Raw genomic sequence first — 10,641 nt, forward strand, 5'->3', positions numbered from 1 at the left:
CCAGCAACCCTGTTTGTTTTGTGAGATTAAGAGTCACTTATGGTTTGTCTCCCTCCCAATCCCATCTTGTTTCATTGATTCTTCTCCTACCCACTTAAGCCCCCATGTTGCATCACCACTTCCTCATATCAGGGAGATCATATGATAGTTGTCTTTCTCCGCTTGACTTATTTCGCTAAGCATGATACGCTCTAGTTCCATCCATGTTGTCGCAAATGGCAAGATTTCATTTCTTTTGATGGCTGCATAGTATTCCATTGTGTATATATACCACATCTTCTTGATCCATTAGTACTTATTCTTTTTTTAAAGATTTTATTTACTTGAGAGAGAGAGAAACAAGTGGTAGGGAGGGGCAGAGGGAGAGAGAGAGAGAGAAGCAGACTCCACGCTGAGCAGAAAGCCTGATGTGGGGCTCAATCCCAGGACCCTGTGATCATGACCTAAGCTGAAAGCAGACGCTTAACCGACAGCCACCCAGGTGCCCCTTGTAGCTCTTTTTCTTGATGCCACTATGATTCTAGAGCTCCTACTTTTTATCTGTACCACAGCTGCCATCACCACTGTGGCCCGTCTTTCCTGTTGCACACAGAGCTAGATTTCACCTTAGCTTCTAATTATCCATCGCATGAAAGGTAACAGGAAAAGATATCAGGATTTTGAAACCCTTGCTCTCCAGACACCCTTCCCATATCCTTTTTGGCCTATATGGAGCTACATGGATGACTTTACTTCTCTTTAGGGACTACTGCATAGGTGGGAGAGATGAATTCCAGATTCTGTAATTCAAATCCATGGGTGGCTGAGATGTATATGGTGGAATATGCTGGAATACTAGCAAGCCCTGCCATTTTAGCAGACTCCTGTACCCACGGGTCTGTATATTTGGGTTGGAATGTGTATCCCTTTATCTGCATGGGTTTGGATATGAATACTCCTTTGGTTCTATTCCTCCAACTCCCAAATCTTGATGGCTTCTCATCAGAGACTTGGGGAAGCCAGCATTGATCCAGAAGCAATCAGCTCACATCAGTTTAGTACTGGACCAAAGGTTGTGCAGTGTATCAATGATGGGTAATTTATTGTGTCAGAGGAAAAGACCACAAGTATTCCTTGTCTAATGGAATAGATACACTGCAGGAAAAATTGCTGTCAAGTGAGTTTCTGGCAAGTCCTGTTTCACTTTGATTTTTATAATAAAACCATGGCTATGTTTTGCTAGAAATGCTAAAAGAAAAAGATCGGCTTTAAGTTATAATTAAACCATGTATTTTAAACCATGTTTTTAAAAACTACAATAATAAAATGATAGTGCAGGCCCAATCATCTTTAAACTATAATTAGAATCCTGTGCTGGACAGTTAATTTGTCCCCACCTTTCTCAGCTTTAAATTATGCTCTTCATTTGATTCAATTTTTTTTTTTTCCTAGTGAAACCTCCTCCTCATGAGCCCTTTATTGATTTCAGGGCTTCTTGCCTTATAATACTAGCAAATGGACATTTTTGAAAACTGGAAGTTTAGTTGTCAGAGTTTCCCCCCCACACACACCAAAAGCAAAGTTTGTTGATAGAATGAACCCTCAGCCCCTCTCACATACATTGTCTCAACTGATGCGCAAAGCAACCCAGGAAATAGGTGGGGCATATAATAGCCCTATTTTGCTGATGAGAAAACTAAGGCCTAGAGATGAATTGGCTTTCTCAATATCATCCAGCTAGAAAGTGAGAACGGGGAACAGAACCAGAATCTTAAGATTCTTCTTTAAACAAGAGGTTTTTCTGGGAGGCAATGACACCATCAATCTGAGTTTACTAAAAGGCTTTCTTAACGAGGCCCAGGCCATCAAATCATACACAAGTTGTCTTCTAAATTTGAAGAAGGAAAAAAAAATTATGGCAAAGTAAAGATTTCAAGTTTTTTCAACTCACCTTCTGGTTTAAGTGAAATTCGTCCCAAGAAGAGCCATATTTATTTTCTCAGGTGGTCCAGAAACTCTGTATATGCTTTGTAGTACACTGGGTCTCTTTGTATAGGTTGCATACCCATTTGAAGGGGTGTGGGGGACTCATTCAACTATCTGTAATGCTTACAGAAGTGGTTGTTTGTTTTTATTTTGTATGGCCTGTTACTGGTCATAGTTATAGTTTTATTTGAATTTTGGTTCCTAGACTTCCCACTTACAATATTCACACAAAGGTCTGGTCTGGTTTCTGATGTCGTTTTATGAGACCTGAAAATTCTGCATCAACGTATTCACTTCTATCTAGCAGACATCTCTGCTTCATCTTATTTTAACAATTATTGGCATTCCCCAGGGGCAAGGGAAACTACAACACATTTAAAGAAAAAATTCCCTAATTTCTGCTCAGCACAATGATCATCAAATTAGTATCCTGTGCCTCTATTCCCTTTTCTGCTCCTAATTTAATATGCTAGGAGTAAGGACTCATAGCACATCAGAATTTGTCTACATGAGCCTAGTCCATTACCCACAGAACAATTAAAGAGGCCATTTTAACTGTGGAACAATTAAAGAAGGAGGAGGCAGAAGAGGAGGGGGAGGGAAAGGAATTAAACAAAAAAACATATCTCCTCTTTTTTAATTTTTTTTTTTTAAGTTCTGGGAAGTGTTATTCCCTGAACTGCCTTTTAGGACTTAATTTCTTAATTCCAGTAAATGAGTTTCTGTTAAATATTACCCGTTCCAGTGAAAAGATTGGGCAAATAGAGATCAGTTGTTCTGCTATCAGTGAAAATGACAGTATTTTTCTGCCCAGAATAGCTCTCTTTGCCCCTTTTCAATTGGGCCGGGGATTCTATATTTGGAGCATTAGTCAATGCATCAGTCAATGCAGAGGGGCAATCTAGCTTGGTGAAAGAAGCAAAGGCTTTTATATCACCAAAATTAGCTTCAGAAATTGCCTGATGGGTACCCTCAAGCAGGTTTCTTACCCTCTCTGAATCTGGATTTCGGTTTTCTCACCTGTAAAATGAGTCTGATACCTACCCATTGGGGCTGTTAGAGAGAAGGATTACAGGAGATGGGACTTAGTAGGTGCTTGGTAGAAAGAAGGTCATTATTACATTTTAGAAGAGGTATGTTAGGGATACCTGGCTGGCTCACTTGGTAGAGCTAGCGACTATTGATGGCAGGACCATGAGTTCAAGCCCCACGTTGGGCATGGGGCCTACTTACAATTTTTTTTTAATTAAAAAAATAGAAGAGAACTATGAATGAACAGGTAAAAGGGAGCGATGCAGAGTGTGGCCTGGCAAGAGTTAACTTTATCACTCTGGAAGGTGTCTTTCTAAAATATTCAACACATTTATAATAACCACGGGAATGGGTGTGTGTGTCTTTGCAAACAAAACATGTAGATGCATGTCTTCATGCCTGGGATGGCTTCAAGCACTGATTACAGCTTAAGAACAAGAGAGTAAATGTGATTTCATTTGGGTGTTGAGGGCAAACCTCTGATAGTGCTTCTTAGCTGTGGCAGACACTAATAATTTGGGAGGGTTCCCACTTTGCTAGACACCGATCACAATTTATATATGTATGTAGATGGGTAGGGTCAGTGTCCTTGCTGGCAAACTGTAGAAGATGCTATCAGTATCAAGCTGAACCAGGGCTTCCTTGGCCACAAAATAGGTCTGTCTGTCTATCTATATGATATGAGTCTTGGTCATACACTAGACCTATTCTTCATCAACTGGTGTTTTTCTCCCTTATTTGCTTCTGCCTACAATGCTAGCCCATTAGTGCTATTAATAAGAGAATGAAGCATAGGGCTCTGTGGATGGCTGTCTCCATATGTTGCAACAGAAGGAGCACAGAGGTGATTGGGAGGCCCTGATACCAGTTCTGCCACTGACCAATGGTATGACATTAGCAAACCCAGTTGGCTAACTGCTTTGTAGCTTGATGCCCTCAGCCTACCACCCAGATGTATTGTGATCTTCCAAAGGAATGGTGAAAAGAAAAGTAGCCTGAAGTATCTTAAATATTCTGGTCTTGGGGGTGTTATCTTTAGGTTCTTTCTTCCCATATATTTCATGGCTAGGAGAGATACTCTAGCTATTCCAGCCAGAGTCTAATAAGTTCTTGCATTTCCTCTGCCCAGCCCTATGGCAAAGATGGGACTTCCAGTTGGAACATAAGGACAAAATGTAGAATTCAAGCCATCTAGTTCCTAGGCTAGAGGTCAGGGATCTCTGCTTCATCTTCCCCAAAGGTCATTAGAGGTCTTTTCTAGGATAGCAACAAAGCCTTTTAATCTAATTTTTCCCCTAGCTAATGAGACTCAGAGGTGACCTTCTTGAAGATTCCCAAGTACACATTTAATTCTGTATTGTTGTTCATTCCACAGCACACCTCAGAATAGAATGTCTACTGCATACCAGACATGGCATCTCTGGAGATACCATAGTAAATGTGTCAACTGAGCACCCTGCCCTCTCAGACCTTCGGTCTAGTGAGGGCAACAGGTGCAGAATATCTCTCCACATGGTCCCCACATATCTTAATCCTCACTTCTCCAAAGGTGGACTCCTCATCTTCCACCCAAGACTCTTCTTCTCCTAGGCTTCCTCAAGTCAGTGAAGAGATCCACTCAGTTGTCCAGTCAGGAAACCTGGGAGTCATCCTTCAAACCTCCCTCTGCCTAATCCACCTATTCTAATCTAGTACTATACTATACAGTTTTTATCCTCTGAAATCAGTCTCAAATCTGTCTTCTCCTTGTCTTCACTGTCATGAACCTAGTCCAAGTCACCATTATTTCTCTCCAGGAATTCACAGCCTCCTCACTGGGTTCTGTTTATCTGGTCTTGCTGCCCCATCCTCTCCCTTCCTTTATGTGTAGAATTGATACTGTATGGATTTTGGTTAAGTTCCTTTCCCTTTCTGGGTATCAGCATCTCCATACTAAATGGGATGAGATCCTAATTCTTGTTCAGCTTTCTTTTTCTGCAGTTCCATGATCAGATGGTTCTTGATTACACTCTGATATGATTATCTAGACTTCCAATGAAGGCACTGCTGTGCCTGACCACTGGCTTCTCAGTGTGCATATTCATTCATTCATTTCTCCATTCATTCAGCATTTACTGAACTCCCACTATATACTAGGCACTGTACTTAAGTGCAGGTGATTTGGTGGGGAATAAGACACAGGACTTGTCCTCAAGGAGCACAATCTATTGAGGGGTATAGACACAAACAAGCAATCTAGCAGATTCTGTGAGGTGTGGGCAATCATGGAAGGCTCCCTTGAGGAGATGACATCTTTGTAAAATATTTTTTATTTTTTAAAATTTTTAGAGAGAGACAGAGAAAGAGCATGTGTGAGTGAGCAAGTGAAAGTGGGGGGGGGTGAGAGCTAGAGTTGAGGGAGTGAGAGAATCTTAAGCAGTCTCCACACCCAGTGTGGAGCCCAGTGTGGGGTTCAATGCAGGGCTTGATCTCATGACCCTGAGGTCATGAACTGAATTGAAATCAAGAATCAGACACTTAACTGACTGAAACATCCAAGCATCCCTGGAGGAGCTACTAGATCCTGAATGATAAATAGGAGCTAACCTGGAGATCAGAGACATGTACAAAGGCCCTGGGGCAGGATGTTAAAAGAAAGTAAAGCAAGTTTGGAAGATGGTAGACCAATTAGGAGCCTGTGGCAACACTCTAGGGAGACATGAGGAAGACCTGGCTGAAGACCATGAGGATAGAGAGAAATGAATAGGTTTGGGTTATATTTTGGAGGTGGAACTGACAGTCCTTGCTAGTGGATTGGATGCGGAAGATGAGGGAAGAGAGGTCGTGGAGAACATTTGGGTTTCTGGTTCAGTCAACTTTGTGGATAGACTGTGATTTGCTAAGTTAGTTCCATTAACTCAAGGGGAAGAAACTGGTTTTGGGAATAGGGTTGAGGAGAAGATGAGTTCAGCTTTGGTCTTACTGAGTTTGGAATGGCATATCCAGATGGAGAGGCCTAGTCAGTCATTAGCTATCAGGATCTGGCACATGAGAAGAGCAATTGGGGCTGGAGGTTCAGACTGGAGAGTCATTAATATGTAGAGCAAGTTCCTTTAGGAGAATGAGCAGACACTGAAGAGCTGAGTGCCCAGGAGAGCCAAGACACCAATGCTAAGTGGGGGGGGGGGGGCAATGCTCTCATAGATGTGGGGTGCTGGCATACATGCTCATTCATTCCTGGGCACACATCCCTGCCCCAAAGAGAGTTTCTCCATGTTATCTGTGCATCTCCCCCTTAAATTTCAGAGAAGGAACATTAAAAGTACTCAATTGTAACTTCTCCATTTTATCATAAATGATACGTAAAGAGGAATGGGAACGGATATTTTCATGCTACCTGCCAGGAGCTCATTAACTCACTTAAATTCCTACAATAACCCTCACGAGAGCTATTATTTCTCAGAGCTGTAGAGACTCAGCGGTTAAGTCACTTGCCCAAGGTCACCTAGCTATTATGTGGCAATAAGGAGATTGGACTCCAGATCTGTCGGACTCCAGATCCAGCATTCTGATACCAGGAAAGTCTGCAAATGTTCCCTTTTCTCCTCTGCTTCATAGATGTCATTTGCATCCCCTAACATAATGCTTTGCTCTCCATTAAAATACAAATCCCCTTGGGGAGAAGTAAAGCTCTAAGTTGTTGTCAGTCATGTATGCTTCAGTGGCAATGAGTTTCAGATTCTTCTGTAGGCATAAATTTTAATTTGATTGGAGAAGGACACTGGAAACTTCAGGGAGGGATAAAAAGACAAAAGACCTCTCCGTCTCCTAACTAGTCTGAGGTGTGTGCTTTTAGGAGTCTTCGATGCTATTTTTGCGCATGGGTACCTCAGTAGTCTCCCCTTCTCTGCGGCTTTGCTTTCCATGGTTTCGGTAACCTGCAGTCAGCTATGGTACTGAAGCAGATGATCCCCCTTCTGACCTATTCACTAGCAGCCTAACGGCTACATCACAACACCTCCATCTTTCCCCTCGTTTTACCTCATCACGTAGGCATTGTATCAGCTCACCTCATTTCATTTCATTTCACCCCATTAACATAACTTTTTTTTTTAACAGCAAAGTGTTAATAGTTGTTCTATTTTATTATTATTGTCAATCTTGTGGCTGGTTTACAAACTTAACTTTATGCCAAGTATGTATGTATAGGAAAAACAATAGTGTGTATATATGTATATAGGTTTTGGTACCATCTGTGGTTTCAAGCAACCACTTTGGACGTCTTGGAACACATACCCATGAACAAGGAGGGACTACTGTCTTTTATATGCGGAGCCATTACCGGGTCTGTTACCCCAGTGATGTGGGGCCAGAGCTGTGGGTGTGGTCTGATCTAAGGTGACCCGAAACTGCATCCTAACCCCAATGCCATGTGGTCAGCGGGAGTCAGCCAGCCTGGGGTTCAGTAGGGTGCTGCAGTTCCTGGCCTCAGGCTCAAGTCCCAGCTCAGTCTCTTGAGAATTCCACCCTGCTGCGCATATTTAAAATCCCTAGCAGATGGAGGCAAGAGAGCTTGTTGGAAAGACTTGGAGGAGTCCCTTCTGCCCTGTCTGGGTCTATTTGCCAAAATAAATGGCATGTATCAGGGCAGGGCATTGGTCCAAACCCATTGAAATTCTCCTAGCAGTCCAAACAGTGCTGGTGTTTCAGATTGGTTCTGTGAAATGATCAGAGTTAGGAAGACAGAAATGATGTGTGAGCATCTGGCTGCTGCAGCCTACTGATGGGGATAGTCCCAGGGGCGGGCCTGGGGTAAGGGGGAGCAGCCTCAAGGACCCCCTAGGACATCTGCCACTGGTGAGCTGGGAAAGAGCCACACACTGGCAGCAGGCAGTCTGGTTGGAGTCTCGTACTGTTTTCCTCACTAGCTCTGGGAACTGAACAAGTCCTTCTCCTTCTCTCGGCTTCTTCCCCCACCTCCACCCCCATGTATAAAACAGAACCTAGATGAAATGGTCTCCAAGGGCCCTTTCTGCTCGAACATTCTGTGACTTCTCTGACACTGGTTTGATTTCTTTTTATTTGTATTGAGAGAGAGGTCCACCTACCCACCTGCTTATCTGCAGCTGCTGTGTTCTTACACTGACCTCTACTGCCCATTATGAAAAGTGCCACCGATCGCTACTTCGCAGCAGCGCCGCCCCCCCCCCCCCCCCCCCCCCCAAGCAGTTCATCATTTATTTAGGGTTAAGCTTCAGCAGTAGAGTGAGCACAGAGACAGGAACCCTGTGCCTTGGAGACGAGCGAGAAAGAACATGCATCTGGAAGCACAGAGCAAGCATATCTAGAGATGGCTGAAAAAACATCCCAGAAAACAAACCTTGTCTCTCACTTCTTCTTGTAGTCCTCTTCATCTGTTCCCAGTGCTCTGAGCCACTGTAGGGTGACACTGCAGTGGGGAGGAAGAGTTCTTGTCTCTTAGCTTATGACTGCAGGCTCTAGAAGGGCCTGGCACCCCACTGAGGAGGCAGTTCTAGGCTCCTGGTACCTCAGAGGCCTCGAGACATCCCGCATGCCGTTTCTGGCCCTTAGGTAGGCCTGAGAGCTTCCTAGCTGAGGCCAGCCCAGAAGCTCTACCTCAGAGGTAAGCATACCCCTGAGGGGGGCCATTTCAGAAACCCCTTTGGAAAAAGAATTAGCATCCAAAGAATCTACAAGTCCTTTCAGAGACTCACTTTAAGCTCTCTGTGGCAAATTCAGCATGGCAGGCCCTCCAAGAGAAAGGGAGCCGGCCAGGGAATCCTGTCTTTTCTGGATGGAATCAGATTTCCTGTTGAGTCCAGTTCTAGAATCGCCTCATTCCTACGTCTCCTTAGTTACTCTTGCTGAGCATGTGCTCACAGAGGCAAGAGACCAGAGTTGGAGCATGCCAGCCAGGCCTTCCCTGCTCAGGCCCCAGTGATGCGAGCAAGATGGGAATTGGGCCACACCACAATCCACTCTTCTTGGTGCAATGGTTTATTGTGCTCTCCACCTCCCATCCCTTGATGTGAGAAAACTTTGGGCAGGCCTCAGATTTGGGTCAAGCTTGCAGTGCCCTGCCTGCCTTGTCTCTGCTAGTAATAACCTGGCCTCAGCAAGCCCATCCTGGGTCCTGTCCTCCCACCAACCACTCCCCTCCTCCCCCAACAGCTGCTTCTTATCTGTCTCCCTTGTCCCAGCCTCAGGCAGGCTGCCCTGGCCTCCGGCTAACACACACATGTTCTGAATGCTCACTGATGAGTTTCAGCCTCAAAATGCTGCCTTCCTCCCATCCATCCCCTATCTCCAAACCTCTGAGGGCTCCTGTGAGCTCCTCTATCAAGTCTTCAACTCTCCTTCCTTGCTTTCCAGGCCCACCTCAGTTGGGGCCCCCTTTCTTTCCAGCGTGGGCCATGACTCTCCCCAACCATGGACAGAACGTAAGCATTTCCCAGGCCTTCCATGGCCAACACTTTCTTTGTGCTCCTGGACCACTTAGGCTCTGTTCCAGACTTGTGCTGTTTGCTCTGGTTTTATGGCTTACATTTTAGACTTCTTCGTTAACCCTCAACACTCCAGCATTGTATTTTTATAAGTATATAAAATATACAATATTTTATATAAAATATACTTTTATTTTTATAATTGGTCTTCTTTTTAGTATTGGTATTGGTTTTTTTCTTCTTTTTTGGTCTTTTTCTTTTTCTTTTTACCATATATGCAAGAATAATAAATAATAGAATCATTACATAGAAAATTCCAACAATGGGAGATAAAAGCATAAAAAGTGAAAGTTCTCTTTCTGCCCCATCATTCCCAGAAAGAAGCCCATTAAGCACTACACAGCCTAGCACCTTTTGAAAGTTATACGTTGGGCGTTGGAGAAGGTTGAGTGGTGCGTGGTCACCCCAGAAAATTGCATCTCCTTGGGAAGAACCTCTTTGTACTTCCTTAGATGAGTCGTCAGTCTTTGGGTGGCCTGACTGACACCGGAAATTTTACTCTAAAGGCCCCACATAGCTGGTGGCCACTTGCATCTCCAGTACGTGATTCTAACCACTGCCTAAAGCATCTGTCCTTTTTCCAGCCTTTTAAAAAGTAACCTTTGCGGGTGAATATTAAGGAGCCTGTCTAATGGGCTTTTCTGAGTTTTTCACAGATCTGAGGAAATTGCAGATTTCAGTCTGAAAAAGGACCAAGAGGTGGAGATGGGAAGCTGGGTCTACCAGGTAGAGACCTGGTAGGGTGTTGTGTTCTCTGAGAGGTAATGCTCATTACTAATGGTTTTCATCTTTCTGCCAAGAATATTCAGTACCTACTGGGATTTGTTCTAAATGATAGACTAGCCCACCTGTGTTGCACCCACTGGGGTTAATTCTCTGTCTCTGTTAGCTTGAAAATGTCAGCCTGAACTCTCATACTTAATTGTTACAGGCATTTTATAGCTAATGCATTCAAAATCCTCAAGGTGCTCCCTCTTGCTATCATAATTGATGTTTTGTGCATAGTCTCAGGCTTCTTGAATTTTACACATTCAACACTCTACAGATGGTGGGTTGAAGGGTAAGAAGAAGAAATAGAGGAAAAATAAACAGTGTGTGTGTGTGTGTGTGTGTGTGTGTGTGTGTGTGTGTGTGTGTGTGT

The 10,641-nt window shown here is 43.8% G+C and overlaps 1 protein-coding gene across 1 annotated transcript in view; it reads left to right on the forward strand.

Annotated features, from left to right (window-relative positions):
- The window catches only part of COL4A6 (collagen type IV alpha 6 chain), a 266,092-nt gene that overhangs the window by 193,517 nt on the left and 61,934 nt on the right, over positions 1-10,641 (forward strand). The gene's annotated exons all lie outside the window — the stretch shown is intronic.

This window comes from Mustela nigripes, chromosome X, assembly GCF_022355385.1.
Source record: "Mustela nigripes isolate SB6536 chromosome X, MUSNIG.SB6536, whole genome shotgun sequence".
Lineage (NCBI taxonomy): Eukaryota > Metazoa > Chordata > Mammalia > Carnivora > Mustelidae > Mustela > Mustela nigripes.